Source organism: Conger conger, chromosome 16 (genome assembly GCF_963514075.1).
Source record: "Conger conger chromosome 16, fConCon1.1, whole genome shotgun sequence".
Lineage (NCBI taxonomy): Eukaryota > Metazoa > Chordata > Actinopteri > Anguilliformes > Congridae > Conger > Conger conger.
This window is the reverse complement of record NC_083775.1, coordinates 37,007,967-37,034,171: the sequence shown is the minus strand read 5'-3', so window position 1 is coordinate 37,034,171 and position 26,205 is coordinate 37,007,967. Positions and strand designations below refer to the sequence as shown.

Here is a 26,205-nt window from a genome sequence, read left to right as displayed (position 1 = left end):
CCTGATCAACCAAGACGGTTCCGAAGTTGTTATTTCACAAAAGATGTTTAATTGCAATCATAAACTAACCACTCAGAATACATCCACCTTCCTCCACATTCTCTGTAGAAGCGGAACGGTCAGCAATGATAGAGAACTGCTGATTAAAAACCAATATTCTCTATCCGCTTCACGCTCAGAAAGGGATGCACTATCTCATCGTCGTGGGCAGCGAGACCAAACACTTTCAAAACGCATTCCTCAGTCACACACTATAGAAATGATCCCTGAAAGTATAATCTTAACGTCACAGTGGTCATCTTGTCGTTCCCATTAATGTTCCAAGTGCTTTCATTTACGATTGTTTTGATCACAGGATAAAAAGAGACACCTTATCGCCACAGTAATTTTTTTTCCTAAACGGTGCCCCATGAATGAATTATTTTGAACGCAATGTTATTAGGCAACTGCAAACTAAAAAATTAAGGCATGCTATAATGAACCCAAAAGGTTTAGGAAACGAGCGAGATGGCCTTTCTCTTTCATTCTGGCAATTATCTCAGGAATCAGAAGCATAAAAACATATCTTCTTCACCACCTGATCAACCAAGACGGTTCCGAAGTTGTTATTTCACAAAACATGTTTAATTGCAATCATAAACTAACCACTCAGAACACATCCACCTTCCTCCACATTCTCTGCAGAAGCGGAACGGTCAGCAATGATAGAGAACTGCTGATTAAAAACCAATATTCTCTATCCGCTTCACGCTCAGAAAGGGATGCGTTATCTCGTCATCGTGGGCAGCGAGACCAAACACTTTCAAAACGCATTTCTCAGTCACACACTATAGAAATGATCCCTGAAAGTATAGTCTTAACGTGTCAATGGTAAACTTGTGGTTCCCATTAAAGTTGCAAGTGCTTTCATTTACGATTGTTTTGATCACAGGATATAAAGAGACACCTCATCGCCACAGTAATTTTTTTTCCTAAACGGCGCCCCATGAATGAATTATTTTGAACGCAATGTTATTAGGCAACTGCAAACTAAAAAATTAAGGCATGCTATAATGAACCCAAAAGGTTTAGGAAACGAGCGAGATGGCCTTTCTCTTTCATTCTAGCAATTATCTAAGGAATCAGAAGCATGAAAACACATCTTCTTCACCACCTGATCAACCAAGACGCTTCCATAATTGTCATTTCAAAAAAGATGTTTGATTGCAATCATAAACTAACCACTCAGAACACATCCACCTTCCTCCACATTCTCTGCAGAAGCGGAACGGTCATCAATGATAGAGAACTGCTGATTAAAAACCAATATTCTCTATCCGCTTCACGCTCAGAAAGGGATGCACTATCTCATCGTCGTGGGCAGCGAGACCAAACACTTTCAAAACGCATTCCTCAGTCACACACTATAGAAATGATCCCTGAAAGTATAATCTTAACGTCACAGTGGTCATCTTGTCGTTCCCATTAATGTTCCAAGTGCTTTCATTTACGATTGTTTTGATCACAGGATAAAAAGAGACACCTTATCGCCACAGTAATTTTTTTTCCTAAACGGTGCCCCATGAATGAATTATTTTGAACGCAATGTTATTAGGCAACTGCAAACTAAAAAATTAAGGCATGCTATAATGAACCCAAAAGGTTTAGGAAACGAGCGAGATGGCCTTTCTCTTTCATTCTGGCAATTATCTCAGGAATCAGAAGCATAAAAACATATCTTCTTCACCACCTGATCAACCAAGACGGTTCCGAAGTTGTTATTTCACAAAACATGTTTAATTGCAATCATAAACTAACCACTCAGAACACATCCACCTTCCTCCACATTCTCTGCAGAAGCGGAACGGTCATCAATGATAGAGAACTGCTGATTAAAAACCAATATTCTCTATCCGCTTCACGCTCAGAAAAGGATGCGCTATCTCGTCATCGTGGGCAGCGAGACCAAACACTTTCAAAACGCATTTCTCAGTCACACACTATAGAAATGATCCCTGAAAGTATAGTCTTAACGTGTCAATGGTAAACTTGTGGTTCCCATTAAAGTTGCAAGTGCTTTCATTTACGATTGTTTTGATCACAGGATATAAAGAGACACCTCATCGCCACAGTAATTTTTTTTCCTAAACGGCGCCCCATGAATGAATTATTTTGAACGCAATGTTATTAGGCAACTGCAAACTAAAAAATTAAGGCATGCTATAATGAACCCAAAAGGTTTAGGAAACGAGCGAGATGGCCTTTCTCTTTCATTCTAGCAATTATCTAAGGAATCAGAAGCATGAAAACACATCTTCTTCACCACCTGATCAACCAAGACGGTTCCGAAATTGTCATTTCACAAAAGATGTTTGATTGCAATCATAAACTAACCACTCAGAACACATCCACCTTCCTCCACATTCTCTGCAGAAGCGGAACGGTCATCAATGATAGAGAACTGCTGATTAAAAACCAATATTCTCTATCCGCTTCACGCTCAGAAAGGGATGCATTATCTCGTCATCGTGGGCAGCGAGACCAAACACTTTCAAAACGCATTCCTCAGTCACACACTATAGAAATGATCCCTGAAAATATAGTCTTAACGTCACAGTGGTCATCTTGTGGTTCCCATTAATGTTCCAAGTGCTTTCATTTACGATTGTTTTGATCACAGGATAAAAAGAGACACCTTATCGCCACAGTAATTTTTTTTCCTAAACGGTGCCCCATGAATGAATTATTTTTAACGCAATGTTATTCGGCAACTGCAAACTAAAAAATTAAGGCACGCTATAATGAACCCAAAAGGTTTAGGAAACGAGCGAGATGGCATTTCTCTTTCATTCTGGCAATTATCTCAGGAATCAGAAGCATATGAACATATCTTCTTCATCACCTGATCAACCAAGACGGTTCCGAAGTTGTCTTTTCACAATTTTTTTTTAATTGCAATCATAAACTAACCACTCAGAACACATCCACCTTCCTCCACATTCTCTGCAGAAGCGGAACGGTCATCAATGATAGAGAACTGCTGATTAAAAACCAATATTCTCTATCCGCTTCACGCTCAGAAAGGGATGCACTATCTCGTCATCGTGGGCAGCGAGACCAAACACTTTCAAAACGCATTCCTCAGTCACACACTATAGAAATGATCCCTGAAAGTATAGTCTTAACGTCACAGTGGTCATCTTGTGGTTCCCATTAATATTCCAAGTGCTTTCATTTACGATTGTTTTGATCACAGGATAAAAAGAGACACCTTATCGCCACAGTAATTTTTTTTCCTAAACGGTGCCCCATGAATGAATTATTTTGAACGCAATGTTATTAGGCAACTGCAAACTAAAAAATTAAGGCATGCTATAATGAACCAAAAAGGTTTAGGAAACGAGCGAGATGGCCTTTCTCTTTCATTCTGGCAATTATCTCAGGAATCAGAAGCATAAAAACACATTTTCTTCATCACCTGATCAACCAAGACGGTTCCGAAGTTGTTATTTCACAAAAGATGTTTAATTGCAATCATAAACTAACCACTCAGAATACATCCACCTTCCTATACATTCTCTGTAGAAGCGGAACGGTCAGCAATGATAGAGAACTGCTGATTAAAAACCAATGTTGTCTATCCGCTTCACGCTCAGAAAGGGATGCACTATCTCGTCATCGTGGGCAGCGAGACCAAACACTTTCAAAACGCATTTCTCAGTCACACACTATAGAAATGATCCCTGAAAGTATAGTCTTAACGTGTCAATGGTAAACTTGTGGTTCCCATTAAAGTTGCAAGTGCTTTCATTTACGATTGTTTTGATCACGGGATATAAAGAGACACCTCATCGCCACAGTGATTTTTTTCCCTAAACGGTGCCCCATGAATGAATTATTTTTAAAGCAATATTATTCGGCAACTGCAAACTAAAAAATTAAGGCATGCTATAATGAATCCAAAAGGTTTAGGAAACGAGCGAGATGGCCTTTCTCTTTCATTCTGGCAATTATCTCAGGAATCAGAAGCATAAAAACATATCTTCTTCACCACCTGATCAACCAAGACGGTTCCGAAATTGTTATTTCACAAAAGATGTTTAATTGCAATCATAAACTAACCACTCAGAACACATCCACCTTCCTCCACATTCTCTGCAGAAGCGGAACGGTCATCAATGATAGAGAACTGCTGATTAAAAACCAATATTCTCTATCCGCGTCACGCTCAGAAAGGAATGCATTATCTCGTCATCGTGGGCAGCGAGACCAAACACTTTCAAAACGCATTCCTCAGTCACACACTCTAGAAATGATTCCTGAAAGTATAATCTTAACGTGTCAATGGTAATCTTGTGGATCCCATTTAAGTTGCAAGTGCTTTCATTTACGATTATTTTGATCACAGGATATAAAGACACCTCCTCGCCACAGTAATTTTTTTTCCTAAACGGCGCCCCATGAATGAATTATTTTGAAAGCAATGTTATTCGGCAACTGCAAACTAAAAAATTATGACATGCTATAATAAACCCAAAAGGTTTTGGAAATGAGCCAGATGGCCTTTCTCTTTCATTCTAGCAATTATCTAAGGAATCAGAAGCATGAAAACATATCTTCTTCACCACCTGATCAACCAAGACGGTTCCGAAGTTGTTATTTCACAAAACATGTTTAATTGCAATCATAAACTAACCACTCAGAACACATCCACCTTCCTCCACATTCTCTGCAGAAGCGGAACGGTCATCAATGATAGAGAACTGCTGATTAAAAACCAATATTCTCTATCCGCGTCACGCTCAGAAAGGGATGCATTATCTCATCGTGGGCAGCGAGACCAAACACTTTCAAAACGCATTCCTCAGTCACACACTATAGAAATGATCCCTGAAAGTATAATCTTAACGTGTCAATGGTAATCTTGTGGATCCCATTAAAGTTGCAAGTGCTTTCATTTACGATTATTTTGATCACAGGATATAAAGACACCTCATCGCCACAGTAATTTTTTTTCCTAAACGGTGCCCCATGAATGAATTATTTTGAACGCAATGTTATTAGGCAACTGCAAACTAAAAAATTAAGGCATGCTATAATGAACCCAAAAGGTTTAGGAAACGAGCGAGATGGCCTTTCTCTTTCATTCTGGCAATTATCTCAGGAATCAGAAGCATATGAACATATCTTGGTCATCACCTGATCAACCAAGACGGTTCCGAAGTTGTCTTTTCACAATTTTTTTTTAATTGCAATCATAAACTAACCACTCAGAACACATCCACCTTCCTCCACATTCTCTGCAGAAGCGGAACGGTCATCAATGATAGAGAACTGCTGATTAAAAACCAATATTCTCTATCCGCTTCACGCTCAGAAAGGGATGCATTATCTCGTCATTGTGGGTAGCGAGACCAAACACTTTCAAAACGCATTCCTCAGTCACACACTATAGAAATGATCCCTGAAAGTATAGTCTTAACGTCACAGTGGTCATCTTGTGGTTCCCATTAAAGTTGCAAGTGCTTTCATTTACGATTGTTTTGATCACAGGATAAAAAGAGACACCTTATCGCCAAAGTAATTTTTTTTCCTAAACGGCGCCCCATGAATGAATTATTTTGAACTCAATGTTATTCGGCAACTGCAAACTAAAAAATTAAGGCATGCTATAATGAACCCAAAAGGTTTAGGAAACGAGCGAGATGGCCTTTCTCTTTCATTCTGGCAATTATCTCAGGAATCAGAAGCATATGAACATATCTTCGTCATCACCTGATCAACCAAGACGGTTCCGAAGTTGTCTTTTCACAATTTTTTTTTAATTGCAATCATAAACTAACCACTCAGAACACATCCACCTTCCTCCACATTCTCTGCAGAAGCGGAACGGTCATCAATGATAGAGAACTGCTGATTAAAAACCAATATTCTCTATCCGCTTCACGCTCAGAAAGGGATGCACTATCTCGTCATCGTGGGTAGCGAGACCAAACACTTTCAAAACGCATTCCTCAGTCACACACTATAGAAATGATCCCTGAAAGTATAGTCTTAACGTCACAGTGGTCATCTTGTGGTTCCCATTAAAGTTGCAAGTGCTTTCATTTACGATTGTTTTGATCACAGGATAAAAAGAGACACCTTATCGCCAAAGTAATGTTTTTTCCTAAACGGCGCCCCATGAATGAATTATTTTGAACTCAATGTTATTCGGCAACTGCAAACTAAAAAATTAAGGCATGCTATAATGAACCCAAAAGGTTTAAGAAACGAGCGAGATGGCCTTTCTCTTTCATTCTGGCAATTATCTCAGGAATCAGAAGCATGAAAACATATCTTCTTCATCACTTGATCAACCAAGACGGTTCCGAAGTTGTTATTTCACAAAAGATGTTTAATTGCAATCATAAACTAACCACTCAGAACACATCCACCTTCCTCCACATTCTCTGCAGAAGCGGAACGGTCATCAATGATAGAGAACTGCTGATTAAAAACCAATATTCTCTATCCGCGTCACGCTCAGAAAGGGATGCACTATCTCGTCATCGTGGGCAGCGAGACCAAACACTTTCAAAACGCATTCCTCAGTCACACACTATAGAAATGATCCCTGAAAGTATAGTCTTAACGTGTCAATGGTAATCTTGTGGATCCCATTAAAGTTGCAAGTGCTTTCATTTACGATTATTTTGATCACAGGATATAAAGAGACACCTCATCGCCACAGTAATTTTTTTCCTAAACGGTGCCCCATGAATGAATTATTTTGAACGCAATGTTATTAGGCAACTGCAAACTAAAAAATTAAGGCATGCTATAATGAACCAAAAAGGTTTAGGAAACGAGCGAGATGGCCTTTCTCTTTCATTCTGGCAATTATCTCAGGAATCAGAAGCATAAAAACACATTTTCTTCATCACCTGATCAACCAAGACGGTTCCGAAGTTGTTATTTCACAAAAGATGTTTAATTGCAATCATAAACTAACCACTCAGAATACATCCACCTTCCTCCACATTCTCTGTAGAAACGGAACGGTCATCAATGATAGAGAACTGCTGATTAAAAGCCAATATTCTCTATCCGCTTCACGCTCAGAAAGGGATGCACTATCTCGTCATCGTGGGCAGCGAGACCAAACACTTTCAAAACGCATTTCTCAGTCACACACTATAGAAATAATCCCTGAAAGTATAGTCTTAACGTGTCAATGGTAAACTTGTGGTTCCCATTAAAGTTGCAAGTGCTTTCATTAACGATTGTTTTGATCACAGGATATAAAGAGACACCTCATCGCCACAGTGATTTTTTTTCCTAAACGGTGCCCCATGAATGAATTATTTTTAAAACAATATTATTCGGCAACTGCAAACTAAAAAATTAAGGCATGCTATAATGAATCCAAAAGGTTTAGGAAACGAGCGAGATGGCCTTTCTCTTTCATTCTGGCAATTATCTCAGGAATCAGAAGCATATGAACATATCTTCGTCATCACCTGATCAACCAAGACGGTTCCGAAGTTGTCTTTTCACAATTTTTTTTTAATTGCAATCATAAACTAACCACTCAGAACACATCCACCTTCCTCCACATTCTCTGCAGAAGCGGAACGGTCATCAATGATAGAGAACTGCTGATTAAAAACCAATATTCTCTATCCGCGTCACGCTCAGAAAGGAATGCATTATCTCGTCATCGTGGGCAGCGAGACCAAACACTTTCAAAACGCATTCCTCAGTCACACACTATAGAAATGATCCCTGAAAGTATAATCTTAACGTGTCAATGGTAATCTTGTGGATCCCATTAAAGTTGCAAGTGCTTTCATTTACGATTATTTTGATCACAGGATATAAAGACACCTCCTCGCCACAGTAATTTTTTTTCCTAAACGGCGCCCCATGAATGAATTATTTTGAAAGCAATGTTATTCGGCAACTGCAAATTAAAAAATTATGACATGCTATAATAAACCCAAAAGGTTTTGGAAATGAGCCAGATGGCCTTTCTCTTTCATTCTAGCAATTATCTAAGGAATCAGAAGCATGAAAACATATCTTCTTCACCACCTGATCAACCAAGACGGTTCCGAAGTTGTTATTTCACAAAACATGTTTAATTGCAATCATAAACTAACCACTCAGAACACATCCACCTTCCTCCACATTCTCTGCAGAAGCGGAACGGTCATCAATGATAGAGAACTGCTGATTAAAAACCAATATTCTCTATCCGCGTCACGCTCAGAAAGGGATGCATTATCTCGTCATCGTGGGCAGCGAGACCAAACACTTTCAAAACGCATTCCTCAGTCACACACTATAGAAATGATCCCTGAAAGTATAATCTTAACGTGTCAATGGTAATCTTGTGGATCCCATTAAAGTTGCAAGTGCTTTCATTTACGATTATTTTGATCACAGGATATAAAGACACCTCATCGCCACAGTAATTTTTTTTCCTAAACGGTGCCCCATGAATGAATTATTTTGAACGCAATGTTATTAGGCAACTGCAAACTAAAAAATTAAGGCATGCTATAATGAACCCAAAAGGTTTAGGAAACGAGCGAGATGGCCTTTCTCTTTCATTCTGGCAATTATCTCAGGAATCAGAAGCATATGAACATATCTTCGTCATCACCTGATCAACCAAGACGGTTCCGAAGTTGTCTTTTCACAATTTTTTTTTAATTGCAATCATAAACTAACCACTCAGAACACATCCACCTTCCTCCACATTCTCTGCAGAAGCGGAACGGTCATCAATGATAGAGAACTGCTGATTAAAAACCAATATTCTCTATCCGCTTCACGCTCAGAAAGGGATGCACTATCTCGTCATCGTGGGTAGCGAGACCAAACACTTTCAAAACGCATTCCTCAGTCACACACTATAGAAATGATCCCTGAAAGTATAGTCTTAACGTCACAGTGGTCATCTTGTGGTTCCCATTAAAGTTGCAAGTGCTTTCATTTACGATTGTTTTGATCACAGGATAAAAAGAGACACCTTATCGCCAAAGTAATTTTTTTTCCTAAACGGCGCCCCATGAATGAATTATTTTGAACTCAATGTTATTCGGCAACTGCAAACTAAAAAATTAAGGCATGCTATAATGAACCCAAAAGGTTTAGGAAACGAGCGAGATGGCCTTTATCTTTCATTCTGGCAATAATCTCAGGAATCAGAAGCATGAAAACATATCTTCTTCACCACTTGATCAACCAAGACGGTTCCGAAGTTGTTATTTCACAAAACATGTTTAATTGCAATCATAAACTAACCACTCAGAACACATCCACCTTCCTCCACATTCTCTGCAGAAGCGGAACGGTCATCAATGATAGAGAACTGCTGATTAAAAACCAATATTCTCTATCCGCGTCACGCTCAGAAAAGGATGCACTATCTCGTCATCGTGGGCAGCGAGACCAAACACTTTCAAAACGCATTCCTCAGTCACACACTATAGAAATGATCCCTGAAAGTATAGTCTTAACGTGTCAATGGTAATCTTGTGGATCCCATTAAAGTTGCAAGTGCTTTCATTTACGATTATTTTGATCACAGGATATAAAGAGACACCTCATCGCCACAGTAATTTTTTTCCTAAACGGTGCCCCATGAATGAATTATTTTGAACGCAATGTTATTAGGCAACTGCAAACTAAAAAATTAAGGCATGCTATAATGAACCCAAAAGGTTTAGGAAACGAGCGAGATGGCCTTTCTCTTTCATTCTGGCAATTATCTCAGGAATCAGAAGCATATGAACATATCTTCGTCATCACCTGATCAACCAAGACGGTTCCGAAGTTGTCTTTTCACAATTTTTTTAAAATTGCAATCATAAACTAACCACTCAGAACACATCCACCTTCCTCCACATTCTCTGCAGAAGCGGAACGGTCATCAATGATAGAGAACTGCTGATTAAAAACCAATATTCTCTATCCGCTTCACGCTCAGAAAGGGATGCACTATCTCGTCATCGTGGGCAGCGAGACCAAACACTTTCAAAACGCATTCCTCAGTCACACACTATAGAAATGATCCCTGAAAGTATAGTCTTAACGTCACAGTGGTCATCTTGTGGTTCCCATTAATGTTCCAAGTGCTTTCATTTACGATTGTTTTGATCACAGGATAAAAAGAGACACCTTATCGGCACAGTAATTTTTTTTTCCTAAACGGTGCCCCATGAATGAATTATTTTGAACGCAATGTTATTAGGCAACTGCAAACTAAAAAATTAAGGCATGCTATAATGAACCCAAAAGGTTTAGGAAACGAGCGAGATGGCCTTTCTCTTTCATTCTAGCAATTATCTAAGGAATCAGAAGCATGAAAACACATCTTCTTCACCACCTGATCAACCAAGACGGTTCCGAAATTGTCATTTCACAAAAGATGTTTGATTGCAATCATAAACTAACCACTCAGAACACATCCACCTTCCTCCACATTCTCTGCAGAAGCGGAACGGTCATCAATGATAGAGAACTGCTGATTAAAAACCAATATTCTCTATCCGCTTCACGCTCAGAAAGGGATGCATTATCTCGTCATCGTAGGCAGCGAGACCAAACACTTTCAAAACGCATTCCTCAGTCACACACTATAGAAATGATCCCTGAAAGTATAGTCTTAACGTCACAGTGGTCATCTTGTGGTTCCCATTAATGTTCCAAGTGCTTTCATTTACGATTGTTTTGATCACAGGATAAAAAGAGACACCTTATCGGCACAGTAATTTTTTTTTCCTAAACGGTGCCCCATGAATGAATTATTTTGAACGCAATGTTATTAGGCAACTGCAAACTAAAAAATTAAGGCATGCTATAATGAACCCAAAAGGTTTAGGAAACGAGCGAGATGGCCTTTCGCTTTCATTCTAGCAATTATCTAAGGAATCAGAAGCATGAAAACACATCTTCTTCACCACCTGATCAACCAAGACGGTTCCGAAATTGTCATTTCACAAAAGATGTTTGATTGCAATCATAAACTAACCACTCAGAACACATCCACCTTCCTCCACATTCTCTGCAGAAGCGGAACGGTCATCAATGATAGAGAACTGCTGATTAAAAACCAATATTCTCTATCCGCTTCACGCTCAGAAAGGGATGCATTATCTCGTCATCGTGGGCAGCGAGACCAAACACTTTCAAAACGCATTCCTCAGTCACACACTATAGAAATGATCCCTGAAAGTATAGTCTTAACGTCACAGTGGTCATCATGTGGTTCCCATTAATGTTCCAAGTGCTTTCATTTACGATTGTTTTGATCACAGGATAAAAAGAGACACCTTATCGCCACAGTAATTTTTTTTCCTAAACGGTGCCCCATGAATGAATTATTTTGAACGCAATGTTATTAGGCAACTGCAAACTAAAAAATTAAGGCATGCTATAATGAACCCAAAAGGTTTAGGAAACGAGCGAGATGGCATTTCTCTTTCATTCTGGCAATTATCTCAGGAATCAGAAGCATATGAACATATCTTCTTCATCACCTGATCAACCAAGACGGTTCCGAAGTTGTCTTTTCACAATTTTTTTTTAATTGCAATCATAAACTAACCACTCAGAATACATCCACCTTCCTCCACATTCTCTGTAGAAGCGGAACGGTCAGCAATGATAGAGAACTGCTGATTAAAAACCAATATTCTCTATCCGCTTCACGCTCAGAAAGGGATGCACTATCTCATCGTCGTGGGCAGCGAGACCAAACACTTTCAAAACGCATTCCTCAGTCACACACTATAGAAATGATCCCTGAAAGTATAATCTTAACGTCACAGTGGTCATCTTGTCGTTCCCATTAGTGTTCCAAGTGCTTTCATTTACGATTGTTTTGATCACAGGATAAAAAGAGACACCTTATCGCCACAGTAATTTTTTTTCCTAAACGGTGCCCCATGAATGAATTATTTTGAACGCAATGTTATTAGGCAACTGCAAACTAAAAAATTAAGGCATGCTATAATGAACCCAAAAGGTTTAGGAAACGAGCGAGATGGCCTTTCTCTTTCATTCTGGCAATTATCTCAGGAATCAGAAGCATAAAAACATATCTTCTTCACCACCTGATCAACCAAGACGGTTCCGAAGTTGTTATTTCACAAAACATGTTTAATTGCAATCATAAACTAACCACTCAGAACACATCCACCTTCCTCCACATTCTCTGCAGAAGCGGAACGGTCATCAATGATAGAGAACTGCTGATTAAAAACCAATATTCTCTATCCGCTTCACGCTCAGAAAGGGATGCGCTATCTCGTCATCGTGGGCAGCGAGACCAAACACTTTCAAAACGCATTTCTCAGTCACACACTATAGAAATGATCCCTGAAAGTATAGTCTTAACGTGTCAGTGGTAAACTTGTGGTTCCCATTAAAGTTGCAAGTGCTTTCATTAACGATTGTTTTGATCACAGGATATAAAGAGACACCTCATCGCCACAGTGATTTTTTTTCCTAAACGGTGCCCCATGAATGAATTATTTTTAAAGCAATATTATTCGGCAACTGCAAACTAAAAAATTAAGGCATGCTATAATGAATCCAAAAGGTTTAGGAAACGAGCGAGATGGCCTTTCTCTTTCATTCTGGCAATTATCTCAGGAATCAGAAGCATAAAAACATATCTTCTTCACCACCTGATCAACCAAGACGGTTCCGAAATTGTTATTTCACTAAAGATGTTTAATTGCAATCATAAACTAACCACTCAGAACACATCCACCTTCCTCCACATTCTCTGTAGAAGCGGAACGGTCATCAATGATAGAGAACTGCTGATTAAAAACCAATATTCTCTATCCGCGTCACGCTCAGAAAGAGAAGCACTATCTCGTCATCGTGGGCAGCGAGACCAAACACTTTCAAAACGCATTCCTCAGTCACACACTATAGAAATGACCCCTGAAAGTATAGTCTTAACGTGTCAATGGTAATCTTGTGGTTCCCATTAAAGTTGCAAGTGCTTTCATTTACGATTGTTTTGATCACAGGATAAAAAGAGACACCTTATCGCCACAGTGATTTTTTTTACCTAAACGGCGCCCCATGAATGAATTATTTTGAAAGCAATGTTATTCGGCAACTGCAAAATAAAAAATTAAGACATGCTATAATAAACCCAAAAGGTTTTGGAAATGAGCCAGATGGCCTTTCTCTTTCATTCTAGCAATTATCTAAGGAATCAGAAGCATGAAAACATATCTTCTTCACCACCTGATCAACCAAGACGGGTCCGAAGTTGTTATTTCACAAAACATGTTTAATTGCAATCATAAACTAACCACTCAGAACACATCCACCTTCCTCCACATTCTCTGCAGAAGCGGAACGGTCATCAATGATAGAGAACTGCTGATTAAAAACCAATATTCTCTATCCGCGTCACGCTCAGAAAGGAATGCATTATCTCGTCATCGTGGGCAGCGAGACCAAACACTTTCAAAACGCATTCCTCAGTCACACACTATAGAAATGATCCCTGAAAGTATAATCTTAACGTGTCAATGGTAATCTTGTGGATCCCATTAAAGTTGCAAGTGCTTTCATTTACGATTATTTTGATCACAGGATATAAAGACACCTCCTCGCCACAGTGATTTTTTTTCCTAAACGGCGCCCCATGAATGAATTATTTTGAAAGCAATGTTATTCGGCAACTGCAAACTAAAAAATTAAGACATGCTATAATAAACCCAAAAGGTTTTGGAAATGAGCCAGATGGCCTTTCTCTTTCATTCTAGCAATTATCTAAGGAATCAGAAGCATGAAAACATATCTTCTTCACCACCTGATCAACCAAGACGGTTCCGAAGTTGTTATTTCACAAAACATGTTTAATTGCAATCATAAACTAACCACTCAGAACACATCCACCTTCCTCCACATTCTCTGCAGAAGCGGAACGGTCATCAATGATAGAGAACTGCTGATTAAAAACCAATATTCTCTATCCGCGTCACGCTCAGAAAGGGATGCATTATCTCGTCATCGTGGGCAGCGAGACCAAATACTTTCAAAACGCATTCCTCAGTCACACACTATAGGAATGATCCCTGAAAATATAATCTTAACGTGTCAATGGTAATCTTGTGGATCCCATTAAAGTTGCAAGTGCTTTCATTTACGATTATTTTGATCACAGGATATAAAGACACCTCATCGCCACAATAATTTTTTTTCCTAAACGGTGCCCCATGAATGAATTATTTTTAACGCAATGTTATTCGGCAACTGCAAACTAAAAAATTAAGGCATGCTATAATGAACCCAAAAGGTTTAGGAAACGAGCGAGATGGCCTTTCTCTTTCATTCTGGCAATTATCTCAGGAATCAGAAGCATATGAACATATCTTCGTCATCACCTGATCAACCAAGACGGTTCCGAAGTTGTCTTCACAATTTTTTTTTAATTGCAATCATAAACTAACCACTCAGAACACATCCACCTTCCTCCACATTCTCTGCAGAAGCGGAACGGTCATCAATGATAGAGAACTGCTGATTAAAAACCAATATTCTCTATCCGCTTCACGCTCAGAAAGGGATGCACTATCTCGTCATCGTGGGTAGCGAGACCAAACACTTTCAAAACGCATTCCTCAGTCACACACTATAGAAATGATCCCTGAAAGTATAGTCTTAACGTCACAGTGGTCATCTTGTGGATCCCATTAAAGTTGCAAGTGCTTTCATTTACGATTGTTTTGATCACAGGATAAAAAGAGACACCTTATCGCCACAGTGATTTTTTTTCCTAAACGGCGCACCATGAATGAATTATTTTGAAAGCAATGTTATTCGGCAACTGCAAACTAAAAAATTAAGGCATGCTATAATAAACCCAAAAGGTTTTGGAAATGAGCCAGATGGCCTTTCTCTTTCATTCTAGCAATTATCTAAGGAATCAGAAGCATGAAAACATATCTTCTTCACCACCTGATCAACCAAGACGGTTGCGAAGTTGTCATTTCACAAAAGATGTTTGATTGCAATCATAAACTAACCACTCAGAACACATCCACCTTCCTCCACATTCTCTGCAGAAGCGGAACGGTCATCAATGATAGAGAACTGCTGATTAAAAACCAATATTCTCTATCCGCTTCACGCTCAGAAAGGGATGCACTATCTCGTCATCGTGGGCAGCGAGACCAAACACTTTCAAAACGCATTCCTCAGTCACACACTATAGAAATGATCCCTGAAAGTATAGTCTTAACGTCACAGTGGTCATCTTGTGGTTCCCATTAATGTTCCAAGTGCTTTCATTTACGATTGTTTTGATCACAGGATAAAAAGAGACACCTTATCGGCACAGTAATTTTTTTTTCCTAAACGGTGGCCCATGAATGAATTATTTTGAACGCAATGTTATTAGGCAACTGCAAACTAAAAAATTAAGGCATGCTATAATGAACCCAAAAGGTTTAGGAAACGAGCCAGATGGCCTTTCTCTTTCATTCTAGCATTATCTAAGGAATCAGAAGCATGAAAACACATCTTCTTCACCACCTGATCAACCAAGACGGTTCCGAAATTGTCATTTCACAAAAGATGTTTGATTGCAATCATAAACTAACCACTCAGAACACATCCACCTTCCTCCACATTCTCTGCAGAAGCGGAACGGTCATCAATGATAGAGAACTGCTGATTAAAAACCAATATTCTCTATCCGCTTCACGCTTAGAAAGGGATGCATTATCTCGTCATCGTGGGCAGCGAGACCAAACACTTTCAAAACGCATTCCTCAGTCACACACTATAGAAATGATCCCTGAAAGTATAGTCTTAACGTCACAGTGGTCATCTTGTGGTTCCCATTAATGTTCCAAGTGCTTTCATTTACGATTGTTTTGATCACAGGATAAAAAGAGACACCTTATCGCCACAGTAATTTTTTTTCCTAAACGGTGCCCCATGAATGAATTATTTTTAACACAATGTTATTCGGCAACTGCAAACTAAAAAATTAAGGCATGCTATAATGAACCCAAAAGGTTTAGGAAACGAGCGAGATGGCATTTCTCTTTCATTCTGGCAATTATCTCAGGAATCAGAAGCATATGAACATATCTTCTTCATCACCTGATCAACCAAGACGGTTCCGAAGTTGTCTTTTCACAATTTTTTTTTAATTGCAATCATAAACTAACCACTCAGAACACATCCACCTTCCTCCACATTCTCTGCAGAAGCGGAACGGTCATCAATGATAGAGAACTGCTGATTAAAAACCAATATTCTCTATCCGCTTCACGCTCAGAAAGGAATGCATTATCTCGTCATCGTGGGCAGCGAGACCAAACACTTTCAAAACGCATTCCTCAGTCACGGTTTTGTATAATTTTATTGTATCTGTACATTTACACTTCACATCATTTCCTTCTCAGTCATACTACTTTGAAATACCCTTTTACAAATAAATACAAACAAATAAATACGATCAAAACAAACCCAAGCACATATGAAATCCCAAATAAATACGTATATACATTTTTCCACAATACAAAATATATAAATAATCCATTCCTGGTACAAAAAAAACACAAAAAAACCCTCCCCCTTTACTCGCACTCTTAATAAATAACAGACACATTTTGTAATACCATGTCTCCTAAAATCGATACAATAAAATCATACAGTATGAAAAGGAGCACTTTGTATAGGACAGGATGTGTCCTTAAATAACCAACTCCAACACCAGTCCATTTAGCCGACACAAAAACCTGGCACCACATCAAACTGCTCAGTCCACTCCAACACATCTTAAGGCAGCAGTTCCCCACAAAGCCTGAGCTCTTCCAGCCCCCCACCGACGGCTGTCTCTCTGGATGTAGTCCCTCACCCGGGCCAAAGCCATTTTCCATGTTCCAACTGGTGAGAGGGCTGTCCGTCCCAGTGACACCAGATTCCTCGATGTCCACAGCGCTTCCCGACAGGCGTTTATCGCCAGCCACAGGGCCCTTCCTTCCTGGCTGCCCAGCTTCTCTCTCTCTCCGCCATAGAGGATCCAGGTGCAGTCCAGACAGACCCCTCTTGCCCATTGCTGCAACAGAGGGAGGGCCCGTCCCCAGAAGGCCGCAGCGAAGCTGCAGTCCCACATGGCATGTCTTATTGTCTCATCCTGTCGACAGCCGTCTCGGGGGCATTTTGCTGTTCTGGCCAGCCTTCTTGAGTGGAGAACTGCTCTCACTGCCAACACTTTGTGTGCTATCAGCCACGCCAGGTCTTTGTGACGGTGAAACAGGTCTGGGTGGGTCACCGCCTTCCAAATCTTCTCCGCTTGGCCTAACGCCAGCCCGCGCACTGGACACATGGAGTCCCTGTCCTGCACAAAGGAGAACAACTGTTTGTATGAGGTTAGGGTACCCACCCCCTCCCCCTCCGCCCCATTTTTCTCTAAAAACACCTGCAGCGGTCTATAAAACCCAGGCATAAAAAAGGCTACCGGTACTGTTAAAGGAACCTGTAAAATTCCCAGCCGCCTGAGATACCCCCCAATAAAAAAACGAACAAAAAAAGACGCTTTACACTGAGACGATACACATAAAGACACATGTAACGCCACGAAACGACACATTAAAATCCGGTACACATCCGGCACACCTTTGCCCCCCTTCCCCGGCTCTCTCTTTACCCACACCCTCAGCAGACGCTCCCATCCACATCCCCAAAAGAAATGAAACACTGCCCGTTCCAGCCGGGACAACACAGCACGAGACGGGACAAAGACAACACCGACAAACAAAAACAAAGGTAAAATAACAGATTTAAGAATTAAAACTTTCCCTTCGTAGGTGAGGCTCCGTAATCGCCAATACACAAATTTTCTCTCAACCTTCCCTAAAACCCCCTCCCAGTTCTCCTCACCCAGACCCTCAGAATTAAAAACTACCCCTAAAATCTTCATGCTCCTTGTGCAAATTGGCAAAGGTGAGGATCGCCTTTCCATGTCAGTCCATGGTCCAAACATCTTTAAAACAGTTTTTCCTTGATTTAGTTTAGCTCCCGAAGCCCCCCCAAAATCATTGGTTTTTTCTAAGACTCTGGTGACCGAATACGCATTTGTACATAAAATTGTGACATCATCCATGTATAAAACACATTTAGCCTCCCTCCCCTCACTCCCGGGGATTTTCATCCCTGTTATCCCCGGTTCCCTTCTCAAGACCTGCGCCAGCGGTTCGATACAACATACGAACAGGAGCGGGGATAACGGACACCCTTGGCGGACGCCGCAGTTCACTGGCACTGCATTAGTTTGGAACCCGTTAACCAAAATCTTGCTCTTCGCCCCCGCGTACAAAAGCCCCACCCGGGCTATAAACCTCTTCGGAAACCCCATTTTTTGCAGTACATGAAACATGTACTGGTGCGAGACCCGATCGTACGCTTTCTCAAAGTCTAAATTTAAAACGGCTAACTTCATTTGTCTATCCCTCGCAAGACAGATGGCGTCTCTCACCAATACCAGGCTGTCCGTGATTCTCCTCCCTGGCACAGCACAGACTTGATCCGGGTGGATGATGTCCTCTAAAACCACCCTCATCTTTAGAGTTAAAATCTTGCTGTACAGTTTATAATCAAAGTTTAAAAGTGTTATCGGTCGCCAGTTCTTTAAGTCTGTTTTTTCCCCTTTTTTAAAAAGCAGCGTAACCACTCCCATTCTAAAACTTTCCGGCAACATCTCTCTGTTGTCAAATTCTTTAAAAATGACTCTCAGGTCCGGACCTATAAAATTCCAAAATTTTAAATAAAATTCTAGGGGGAGCCCATCCAACCCTGGGGATTTACCTTTTTTAAAAGTCAACAAGCTCTCGGTTAAATCTTGCAAGTTAAAATCCATATCCAACCCTGATTCCTCTTTAGTTTCCCTCTCTATTGCACTTAAAAACACTTGCATTTTATTTTTTTCCACCTTCTTTTCCCCAAATAGTTTACTATAGAAGTCCTCCACTACCCTCATCTGCCCCACGGTAGTTCTAATGAGGCCCCCCTGCTCGTCCTTCAACCCTCTCATTAATGCCCCTTGCGATAAAACCTTCTTAAAAAAGAATCGAGAACATGTTTCTCCCTCATCTATCTCCCTTTCCCGACTTCTAAAAATGACTTCTTTGCTTCGATTAGTAGCTAGACTCCTCATCTCCGTTTTTACCTCATCCACCTCCACACTAAAATCATACCCTGCATTCACCAAATAAGAATATCGGTTTAAGCGTCTCTGTAGTCCCGCCCACACTCTTCTTTCCTTTGCCCTCCTTTCCCTCCCCCCCCTCATAAAAAATTCTTTTATTCGGTTTTTGATGTCCTCCCACCACTCCGCCCGGGAACTAAACAGGTCCTGTAGGGTCCTCCACTCCTCAAACTGCTTTCGGAAAGCCATCACTACTGCCTGATCTTCCAACAAACGGCAGTTCAGCTTCCAGACCCCACTGCCTACCGCCACCTCTGACTCCACAGCCAGAGTGCACAGCAGCAGGGAATGGTCAGAAAAAAATACAGGGCTCAGATCTGCCGTCTGCGCGACAAAACCCCTCGCGAAGAGGAAATCAATCCTGGACGCTCGGGACCCCTCATCACTATGCCAGGTAAAACCATCACTTCCTGGGTGAAGAGCCTTAAAAACATCTACTAAATTAAAATCTTTCACCATTCTTTGCAAATAGCCGGAGGTCTTATCCATTCTAAAATCATCGCCCACCCCACGCCGATCTGACCTATTTAAAATGCAATTAAAATCACCAGCAACCAACAATGGCGCTCTGCCCAGCAAATGAGGAGGTAGGTCTTGCAGGAAGTCCCACCTCTTCTGTCTCTGGGGGGAACAATAGACATTTAACAAATTCATATGGACACCACAAAAACTTAAGGAAACTAAAATTGCCCTACCACATTTGACAATAGTGCTCCCCACCACCTTCACCCATTTGTTCTTTATTAACACCACCACCCCATCCGCCCTGCTCTCGTCAGAGCCGCTCCACAGAGACGGCCCCTGTGCCCACTTCCCTTCCCATTGCCTGTATGACTTCTGGTAAGGTAAGCCACACTCCTGTAGGCATATGATGTCTGCCTGCACTCCTTCCAGGAATGACAGAACAGCCTGTGCCCTCATTACTGTCCTCATACTGCGCACATTCAACGTAGCAACAGTGAGTGGCAAAAACTGTGAATTCATTTTAAAGTATAAAATGATGAAACCTCCCAAGAAACAAACCAGACATGAAAACAAAATGGCTGCCATCCGCCTCATTTCAAAACCATGTCCTCACCCCCACCTGAATCATCCAACACCGTTTCACTCACATATGGAGACTCATTCGGTGACGTTGCTTTAAAAACAGGTGACTCTCCAGATTCATCACTGTCGGTCAATGAACCCAACCATTCCCATTGTTTCCGTCTCTCTATTTTCCACTTTTTCCCCCCAAGTGAGTTTACCTCATTTTCCTCCTCCGCCCCCCTCTTCAAAGACATACCTTCTGTCTCCATCTCTCTCTCCTGCACCTCTTCTGACTCTGATTGTACGGTTATCATGGATGCCGTCTCAGAGTCAGACTCCCCGAAATGTTTTCCCGTTCCTTTCCATTCTACCACTCCTCCCCCATCTGAACCAGATAGGCTGTGAGACCCACCTCTTTCCCCTTCCTGCTCCTGCCCGGCCTTTTGACCTGCTGTTGCCTCCACTATCTCTGTCTCTACCCTCTCGCCCACACCCCTACACTTCTCTCTCCCCCTCTCTACCCCTCCCTCAACCCTTCTCATCTCATCTTCCTTCTTACCCTCTCCCTCCTGTGGCTCCTCTGCATTCTCCCCCATCCCATTTCTCATCTCACCTACCTCTATCCCCTCGCCCTTATTTGGCTCATCTGGCTGTGTATTCTCCCCCTCACCTGTTTCCCCTCCTCTCTCTATCTGAGCCTCAACTTCCCTTTCCTCCTGCTCCCTACTGCCCTCTCCTGGCTCCTGGGCACTTCCCTCCTGTTCCCTGTTTGCCCTGTTGTCTCCTCTAAAATGGCGTGCCCTGTTTGCGAATGAGTCAGGGCAGTCCCGAAACAGGTGTGTAGTAGCTCCACACAGATTGCATTTTCTCCCTGTTGGGCACTGCCCTGACAAATGGCCCACCTCTCTGCATTTAGAGCAAAAGATCTCCTTGCACCCTTCCACTAGATGCCCATAAGCACCACACCTCCTACATAACTTGGGTTGGCCCTGATAAAAGAGCAACCCTCTATTTTCTCCCAACACAATCATTGAGGGCAGATGTCTCAGGCCCCCATAACCTGCTTGGTCAACACCCAGCTTTACAGGCACCCTCCAACTTCCTATCCAGATGCCGTCCAAATCTAGAACTTTCTCGGGCGGGGCCCGCACCGTGCAGTGTCTCCCCAGCCACGTCGTCAAATCCCATTCGTTCACCATCTCGTTAAACATTTTAATTACCAGGACCTTCACAGAATCATCTGTAAGCCGTTCAACAGAAAACATTTCAAACTGGTCTTTCACCACATCAAACTTTCCCCAAAATGCTCTGAGTAGCGCCTGGGTTTTAAAACTTAAATCAAAGCCTTTACCTTGCGGTAAGGCAATCAGACAATAGATTTCCCCTGGCAAAAACCCCAAAATTCCCTTCACAAACTTACGTGAGAAGTCCAACCGTGAGCATTCCAACAAACGACCGTCCTTCTCACGAAGATTGAAACGCACGCAACAGTGCCTCCGGGCGCCGACCCGTGCTGCCGACATCCTCAAGGCCCTGCAAACAAAGCACAAGACAACAAAACCAAACAACTCCACAAAAAGAAGCGGCTTGCCCCGAAGGGCCTTACCTTCCACGACCAACCGCTCCCCTCCTGCACCGCCGATCCGCCTATAAAGAAAAAAATATATACAAAGAAATTCTGTTAATTAAACACACACACAAAAATAGCTTTCCGAACTTTTAACAATACAATTTCGAAGACGAAACTTTCGATAGAAATGATCCCTGAAAGTATAGTCTTAAAGTCACAGTGGTCATCTTGGGGTTCCCATTAAAGTTGCAAGTGCTTTCATTTACGATTGTTTGGATCACAGGATAAAAAGAGACACCTCATCGCCACAGTAATTTATTTTCCTAAACGGCGCCCCATGAATGAATTATTTTTAACGCAATGTTATTCGGCAACTGCAAACTAAAAAAATTAAGGCATGCTATAATGAACCCAAAAGCTTTTGGAAATGAGCCAGATGGCCTTTCTCTTTCATTCTAGCAATTATCTCAGGAATCAGAAGCGTCAAAACATAGCTTCTTCACCACTGATCAACCAAGACGGTTCCGAAGTTGTCATTTCACAAAAGATGTTTAATTGCAATCATAAACTAACCACTCAGAACACATCCACCTTCCTCCACATTCTCTGCAGAAGCGGAGCGGTCATCTATGATAGAGAACTGCTGATTAAAAACCAATATTCTCTATCCGCGTCACGCTCAAAAAGGGATGCACAATCTCGTCATCGTGGGCAGCGAGACCAAACATTTTCAAAACGCATTCCTCAGTCACACACTATAGAAATGATCCCTGAAAGTATAGTCTTAACGTCAAAATGGCAATCTTGTGGTTCCCATTAAAGTTGCAAGTGCTTTCATTTACGATTGTTTTGATCACAGGATAAAAAGAGACACCTCATCGCCACAGTAATTTTTTTTCCTAAACGGCGCCCCATGAATGAATTATTTTTAACGCAATGTTATTCGGCAACTGCAAACTAAAAAAATTAAGGCATGCTATAATGAACCCAAAAGCTTTTGGAAATGAGCCAGATGGCCTTTCTCTTTCATTCTAGCAATTATCTCAGGAATCAGAAGCGTAAAAACATAACTTCTTCACCACTGATCAACCAAGACGGTTCCGAAGTTGTCATTTCAAAAAAGATGTTTAATTGCAATCATAAACTAACCACTCAGAACACATCCACCTTCCTCCACATTCTCTGCAGAAGCGGAACGGTCATCTATGATAGAGAACTGCTGATTAAAAACCAATATTCTCTATCCGCGTCACGCTCAGAAAGGGATGCACTATCTCGTCATCGTGGGCAGCGAGACCAAACACTTTCAAAACGCATTTCTCAGTCACACACTATAGAAATGATCCCTGAAAGTATAGTCTTAACGTCACAGTGGTCATCTTGGGGTTCCCATTAAAGTTGCAAGTGCTTTCATTTACGATTGTTTGGATCACAGGATAAAAAGAGACACCTCATCGCCACAGTAATTTTTTTTCCTAAACGGCGCCCCATGAATGAATTATTTTTAACGCAATGTTATTCGGCAACTGCAAACTAAAAAATTAAGGCATGCTATAATGAACCCAAAAGGTTTTGGAAATGAGCCAGATGGCCTTTCTCTTTCATTCTAGCAATTATCTCAGGAATCAGAAGCATAAAAACATATCTTCTTCACCACCTGATCAACCAAGACGGTTCCGAAATTGTCATTTCACAAAAGATGTTTAATTGAAATCATAAACTAACCACTCAGAACACATCCACCTTTCTCCACATTCTCTGCAGAAGCGGAACGGTCATCTATGATAGAGAACTGCTGATTAAAAACCAATATTCTCTATCCGCGTCAAGCTCAGAAAGGGATGCACTATCTCGTCATCATGACCAAACACTTTCAAAACGCATTCCTCAGTCACACATTATAGAAATGATCCCCGAAAGCATAGTCTTAACGTCACAGTGGTCATCTTGGGGTTCCCATTAAAGTTGCAAGTGCTTTCATTTACGATTGTTTTGATCACAGGATAAAAAGAGACACCTCATCGCCACAGTAATTTTTTTTCCTAAACGGCGCCCCATGAATGAATTATTTTTAACGCAATGTTATTCGGCAACTGCAAACTAAAAAAATTAAGGCATGCTATAATGAACCCAAAAGGTTTTGGAAATGAGCCAGATAGCCTTTCTCTTTCATTCTAGCAATTATCTCAGGAATCAGAAGCGTAAAAACATAACTTCTTCACCACTGATCAACCAAGACGGTTCCGAAGTTGTCATTTCACAAAAGATGTTTAATTGCAATCATAAACTAACCACTCAGAACACATCCACCTTCCTCCACATTCTCTGCAGAAGCGGAACGGTCATCTATGATAGAGAACTGCTGATTAAAAACCAATATTCTCTATCCGCGTCACGCTCAGAAAGGGATGCACTATCTCGTCATCGTGGGCAGCGAGACCAAACACTTTCAAAACGCATTCCTCAGTCACACATTATAGAAATGATCCCCGAAAATATAATCTTAACGTCACAGTGGTCATCTTGGGGTTCCCATTAAAGTTGCAAGTGCTTTCATTTACGATTGTTTTGATCACAGGATAAAAAGAGACACCTCATCGCCACAGTAATTTTTTTTCCTAAAGGGCGCCCCATGAATGAATTATTTTTAACGCAATGTTATTCGGCAACTGCAAACTAAAAAAATTAAGGCATGCTATAATGAACCCAAAAGGTTTTGGAAATGAGCCAGATGGCCTTTCTCTTTCATTCTAGCAATTATCTCAGGAATCAGAAGCGAAAAAACATAACTTCTTCACCACTGATCAACCAAGACGGTTCCGAAGTTGTCATTTCACAAAAGATGTTTAATTGCAATCATAAACTAACCACTCAGAACACATCCACCTTCCTCCACATTCTCTGCAGAAGCGGAACGGTCATCTATGATAGAGAACTGCTGATTAAAAACCAATATTCTCTATCCGCGTCACGCTCAGAAAGGGATGCACTATCTCGTCATCGTGGGCAGCGAGACCAAACACTTTCAAAACGCATTCCTCAGTCACACACTATAGAAAGGATCCCTGAAAGTATAGTCTTAACGTCACAGTGGTCATCTTGGGGTTCCCATTAAAGTTGCAAGTGCTTTCATTTACGATTGTTTTGATCACAGGATAAAAAGAGACACCTCATCGCCACAGTAATTTTTTTTCCTAAACGGCGCCCCATGAATGAATTATTTTTAACGCAATGTTATTCGGCAACTGCAAACTAAAAAAATTAAGGCATGCTATAATGAACCCAAAAGCTTTTGGAAATGAGCCAGATGGCCTTTCTCTTTCATTCTAGCAATTATCTCAGGAATCAGAAGCGTCAAAACATAGCTTCTTCACCACTGATCAACCAAGACGGTTCCGAAGTTGTCATTTCACAAAAGATGTTTAATTGCAATCATAAACTAACCACTCAGAACACATCCACCTTCCTCCACATTCTCTGCAGAAGCGGAGCGGTCATCTATGATAGAGAACTGCTGATTAAAAACCAATATTCTCTATCCGCGTCACGCTCAAAAAGGGATGCACAATCTCGTCATCGTGGGCAGCGAGACCAAACATTTTCAAAACGCATTCCTCAGTCACACACTATAGAAATGATCCCTGAAAGTATAGTCTTAACGTCAAAATGGCAATCTTGTGGTTCCCATTAAAGTTGCAAGTGCTTTCATTTACGATTGTTTTGATCACAGGATAAAAAGAGACACCTCATCGCCACAGTAATTTTTTTTCCTAAACGGCGCCCCATGAATGAATTATTTTTAACGCAATGTTATTCGGCAACTGCAAACTAAAAAAATTAAGGCATGCTATAATGAACCCAAAAGGTTTTGGAAATGAGCCAGATGGCCTTTCTCTTTCATTCTAGCAATTATCTCAGGAATCAGAAGCGTAAAAACATAACTTCTTCACCACTGATCAACCAAGACGGTTCCGAAGTTGTCATTTCAAAAAAGATGTTTAATTGCAATCATAAACTAACCACTCAGAACACATCCACCTTCCTCCACATTCTCTGCAGAAGCGGAACGGTCATCTATGATAGAGAACTGCTGATTAAAAACCAATATTCTCTATCCGCGTCACGCTCAGAAAGGGATGCACTATCTCGTCATCGTGGGCAGCGAGACCAAACACTTTCAAAACGCATTTCTCAGTCACACACTATAGAAATGATCCCTGAAAGTATAGTCTTAACGTCACAGTGGTCATCTTGGGGTTCCCATTAAAGTTGCAAGTGCTTTCATTTACGATTGTTTGGATCACAGGATAAAAAGAGACACCTCATCGCCACAGTAATTTTTTTTCCTAAACGGCGCCCCATGAATGAATTATTTTTAACGCAA

The 26,205-nt window shown here is 41.0% G+C and overlaps 36 non-coding genes across 36 annotated transcripts; all 36 read right to left on the bottom strand.

The window, feature by feature from the left end:
• Nucleotides 1-67: 67 nt before the first annotated feature.
• Nucleotides 68-282, bottom strand: LOC133115515 (small nucleolar RNA U3). The gene has a single exon (XR_009705695.1). It is a non-coding gene; the product is annotated as a small nucleolar RNA U3 (small nucleolar RNA).
• Nucleotides 283-643: 361 nt separating this feature from the next.
• LOC133115500 (small nucleolar RNA U3) lies at nt 644-858 on the bottom strand. The gene has a single exon (XR_009705680.1). It is a non-coding gene; the product is annotated as a small nucleolar RNA U3 (small nucleolar RNA).
• A 361-nt stretch (nt 859-1,219) lies between these two features.
• LOC133115474 (small nucleolar RNA U3) lies at nt 1,220-1,434 on the bottom strand. Its single transcript, XR_009705656.1, has one exon. It is a non-coding gene; the product is annotated as a small nucleolar RNA U3 (small nucleolar RNA).
• A 361-nt stretch (nt 1,435-1,795) lies between these two features.
• On the bottom strand, nt 1,796-2,010 carry LOC133115465 (small nucleolar RNA U3). The gene has a single exon (XR_009705646.1). It is a non-coding gene; the product is annotated as a small nucleolar RNA U3 (small nucleolar RNA).
• A 361-nt stretch (nt 2,011-2,371) lies between these two features.
• On the bottom strand, nt 2,372-2,586 carry LOC133115493 (small nucleolar RNA U3). The gene has a single exon (XR_009705673.1). It is a non-coding gene; the product is annotated as a small nucleolar RNA U3 (small nucleolar RNA).
• A 361-nt stretch (nt 2,587-2,947) lies between these two features.
• Nucleotides 2,948-3,162, bottom strand: LOC133115647 (small nucleolar RNA U3). Its single transcript, XR_009705820.1, has one exon. It is a non-coding gene; the product is annotated as a small nucleolar RNA U3 (small nucleolar RNA).
• A 361-nt stretch (nt 3,163-3,523) lies between these two features.
• On the bottom strand, nt 3,524-3,738 carry LOC133115533 (small nucleolar RNA U3). The gene has a single exon (XR_009705712.1). It is a non-coding gene; the product is annotated as a small nucleolar RNA U3 (small nucleolar RNA).
• Nucleotides 3,739-4,099: 361 nt separating this feature from the next.
• Nucleotides 4,100-4,314, bottom strand: LOC133115521 (small nucleolar RNA U3). The gene has a single exon (XR_009705701.1). It is a non-coding gene; the product is annotated as a small nucleolar RNA U3 (small nucleolar RNA).
• A 359-nt stretch (nt 4,315-4,673) lies between these two features.
• On the bottom strand, nt 4,674-4,885 carry LOC133115543 (small nucleolar RNA U3). The gene has a single exon (XR_009705722.1). It is a non-coding gene; the product is annotated as a small nucleolar RNA U3 (small nucleolar RNA).
• Nucleotides 4,886-5,244: 359 nt separating this feature from the next.
• LOC133115643 (small nucleolar RNA U3) lies at nt 5,245-5,459 on the bottom strand. The gene has a single exon (XR_009705816.1). It is a non-coding gene; the product is annotated as a small nucleolar RNA U3 (small nucleolar RNA).
• Nucleotides 5,460-5,820: 361 nt separating this feature from the next.
• On the bottom strand, nt 5,821-6,035 carry LOC133115637 (small nucleolar RNA U3). The gene has a single exon (XR_009705810.1). It is a non-coding gene; the product is annotated as a small nucleolar RNA U3 (small nucleolar RNA).
• A 361-nt stretch (nt 6,036-6,396) lies between these two features.
• On the bottom strand, nt 6,397-6,611 carry LOC133115467 (small nucleolar RNA U3). Its single transcript, XR_009705648.1, has one exon. It is a non-coding gene; the product is annotated as a small nucleolar RNA U3 (small nucleolar RNA).
• A 360-nt stretch (nt 6,612-6,971) lies between these two features.
• On the bottom strand, nt 6,972-7,186 carry LOC133115481 (small nucleolar RNA U3). Its single transcript, XR_009705662.1, has one exon. It is a non-coding gene; the product is annotated as a small nucleolar RNA U3 (small nucleolar RNA).
• Nucleotides 7,187-7,547: 361 nt separating this feature from the next.
• Nucleotides 7,548-7,762, bottom strand: LOC133115502 (small nucleolar RNA U3). Its single transcript, XR_009705682.1, has one exon. It is a non-coding gene; the product is annotated as a small nucleolar RNA U3 (small nucleolar RNA).
• Nucleotides 7,763-8,121: 359 nt separating this feature from the next.
• Nucleotides 8,122-8,336, bottom strand: LOC133115476 (small nucleolar RNA U3). The gene has a single exon (XR_009705657.1). It is a non-coding gene; the product is annotated as a small nucleolar RNA U3 (small nucleolar RNA).
• A 359-nt stretch (nt 8,337-8,695) lies between these two features.
• LOC133115636 (small nucleolar RNA U3) lies at nt 8,696-8,910 on the bottom strand. The gene has a single exon (XR_009705809.1). It is a non-coding gene; the product is annotated as a small nucleolar RNA U3 (small nucleolar RNA).
• A 361-nt stretch (nt 8,911-9,271) lies between these two features.
• Nucleotides 9,272-9,486, bottom strand: LOC133115471 (small nucleolar RNA U3). Its single transcript, XR_009705653.1, has one exon. It is a non-coding gene; the product is annotated as a small nucleolar RNA U3 (small nucleolar RNA).
• A 360-nt stretch (nt 9,487-9,846) lies between these two features.
• Nucleotides 9,847-10,061, bottom strand: LOC133115646 (small nucleolar RNA U3). The gene has a single exon (XR_009705819.1). It is a non-coding gene; the product is annotated as a small nucleolar RNA U3 (small nucleolar RNA).
• A 362-nt stretch (nt 10,062-10,423) lies between these two features.
• LOC133115470 (small nucleolar RNA U3) lies at nt 10,424-10,638 on the bottom strand. Its single transcript, XR_009705652.1, has one exon. It is a non-coding gene; the product is annotated as a small nucleolar RNA U3 (small nucleolar RNA).
• A 362-nt stretch (nt 10,639-11,000) lies between these two features.
• On the bottom strand, nt 11,001-11,215 carry LOC133115640 (small nucleolar RNA U3). Its single transcript, XR_009705813.1, has one exon. It is a non-coding gene; the product is annotated as a small nucleolar RNA U3 (small nucleolar RNA).
• Nucleotides 11,216-11,576: 361 nt separating this feature from the next.
• Nucleotides 11,577-11,791, bottom strand: LOC133115514 (small nucleolar RNA U3). The gene has a single exon (XR_009705694.1). It is a non-coding gene; the product is annotated as a small nucleolar RNA U3 (small nucleolar RNA).
• A 361-nt stretch (nt 11,792-12,152) lies between these two features.
• LOC133115659 (small nucleolar RNA U3) lies at nt 12,153-12,367 on the bottom strand. The gene has a single exon (XR_009705833.1). It is a non-coding gene; the product is annotated as a small nucleolar RNA U3 (small nucleolar RNA).
• Nucleotides 12,368-12,728: 361 nt separating this feature from the next.
• Nucleotides 12,729-12,943, bottom strand: LOC133115510 (small nucleolar RNA U3). Its single transcript, XR_009705690.1, has one exon. It is a non-coding gene; the product is annotated as a small nucleolar RNA U3 (small nucleolar RNA).
• Nucleotides 12,944-13,305: 362 nt separating this feature from the next.
• On the bottom strand, nt 13,306-13,520 carry LOC133115501 (small nucleolar RNA U3). Its single transcript, XR_009705681.1, has one exon. It is a non-coding gene; the product is annotated as a small nucleolar RNA U3 (small nucleolar RNA).
• A 359-nt stretch (nt 13,521-13,879) lies between these two features.
• Nucleotides 13,880-14,094, bottom strand: LOC133115539 (small nucleolar RNA U3). The gene has a single exon (XR_009705718.1). It is a non-coding gene; the product is annotated as a small nucleolar RNA U3 (small nucleolar RNA).
• Nucleotides 14,095-14,451: 357 nt separating this feature from the next.
• LOC133115635 (small nucleolar RNA U3) lies at nt 14,452-14,666 on the bottom strand. The gene has a single exon (XR_009705808.1). It is a non-coding gene; the product is annotated as a small nucleolar RNA U3 (small nucleolar RNA).
• A 361-nt stretch (nt 14,667-15,027) lies between these two features.
• On the bottom strand, nt 15,028-15,242 carry LOC133115645 (small nucleolar RNA U3). The gene has a single exon (XR_009705818.1). It is a non-coding gene; the product is annotated as a small nucleolar RNA U3 (small nucleolar RNA).
• A 361-nt stretch (nt 15,243-15,603) lies between these two features.
• LOC133115466 (small nucleolar RNA U3) lies at nt 15,604-15,818 on the bottom strand. The gene has a single exon (XR_009705647.1). It is a non-coding gene; the product is annotated as a small nucleolar RNA U3 (small nucleolar RNA).
• A 361-nt stretch (nt 15,819-16,179) lies between these two features.
• Nucleotides 16,180-16,386, bottom strand: LOC133115602 (small nucleolar RNA U3). The gene has a single exon (XR_009705779.1). It is a non-coding gene; the product is annotated as a small nucleolar RNA U3 (small nucleolar RNA).
• A 6,006-nt stretch (nt 16,387-22,392) lies between these two features.
• Nucleotides 22,393-22,607, bottom strand: LOC133115483 (small nucleolar RNA U3). The gene has a single exon (XR_009705664.1). It is a non-coding gene; the product is annotated as a small nucleolar RNA U3 (small nucleolar RNA).
• Nucleotides 22,608-22,968: 361 nt separating this feature from the next.
• LOC133115508 (small nucleolar RNA U3) lies at nt 22,969-23,183 on the bottom strand. The gene has a single exon (XR_009705688.1). It is a non-coding gene; the product is annotated as a small nucleolar RNA U3 (small nucleolar RNA).
• A 361-nt stretch (nt 23,184-23,544) lies between these two features.
• On the bottom strand, nt 23,545-23,750 carry LOC133115600 (small nucleolar RNA U3). The gene has a single exon (XR_009705777.1). It is a non-coding gene; the product is annotated as a small nucleolar RNA U3 (small nucleolar RNA).
• A 361-nt stretch (nt 23,751-24,111) lies between these two features.
• On the bottom strand, nt 24,112-24,326 carry LOC133115558 (small nucleolar RNA U3). Its single transcript, XR_009705736.1, has one exon. It is a non-coding gene; the product is annotated as a small nucleolar RNA U3 (small nucleolar RNA).
• A 361-nt stretch (nt 24,327-24,687) lies between these two features.
• On the bottom strand, nt 24,688-24,902 carry LOC133115526 (small nucleolar RNA U3). The gene has a single exon (XR_009705706.1). It is a non-coding gene; the product is annotated as a small nucleolar RNA U3 (small nucleolar RNA).
• A 361-nt stretch (nt 24,903-25,263) lies between these two features.
• LOC133115482 (small nucleolar RNA U3) lies at nt 25,264-25,478 on the bottom strand. Its single transcript, XR_009705663.1, has one exon. It is a non-coding gene; the product is annotated as a small nucleolar RNA U3 (small nucleolar RNA).
• A 361-nt stretch (nt 25,479-25,839) lies between these two features.
• On the bottom strand, nt 25,840-26,054 carry LOC133115507 (small nucleolar RNA U3). The gene has a single exon (XR_009705687.1). It is a non-coding gene; the product is annotated as a small nucleolar RNA U3 (small nucleolar RNA).
• Between the last annotated feature and the right edge of the window lie 151 nt (nt 26,055-26,205).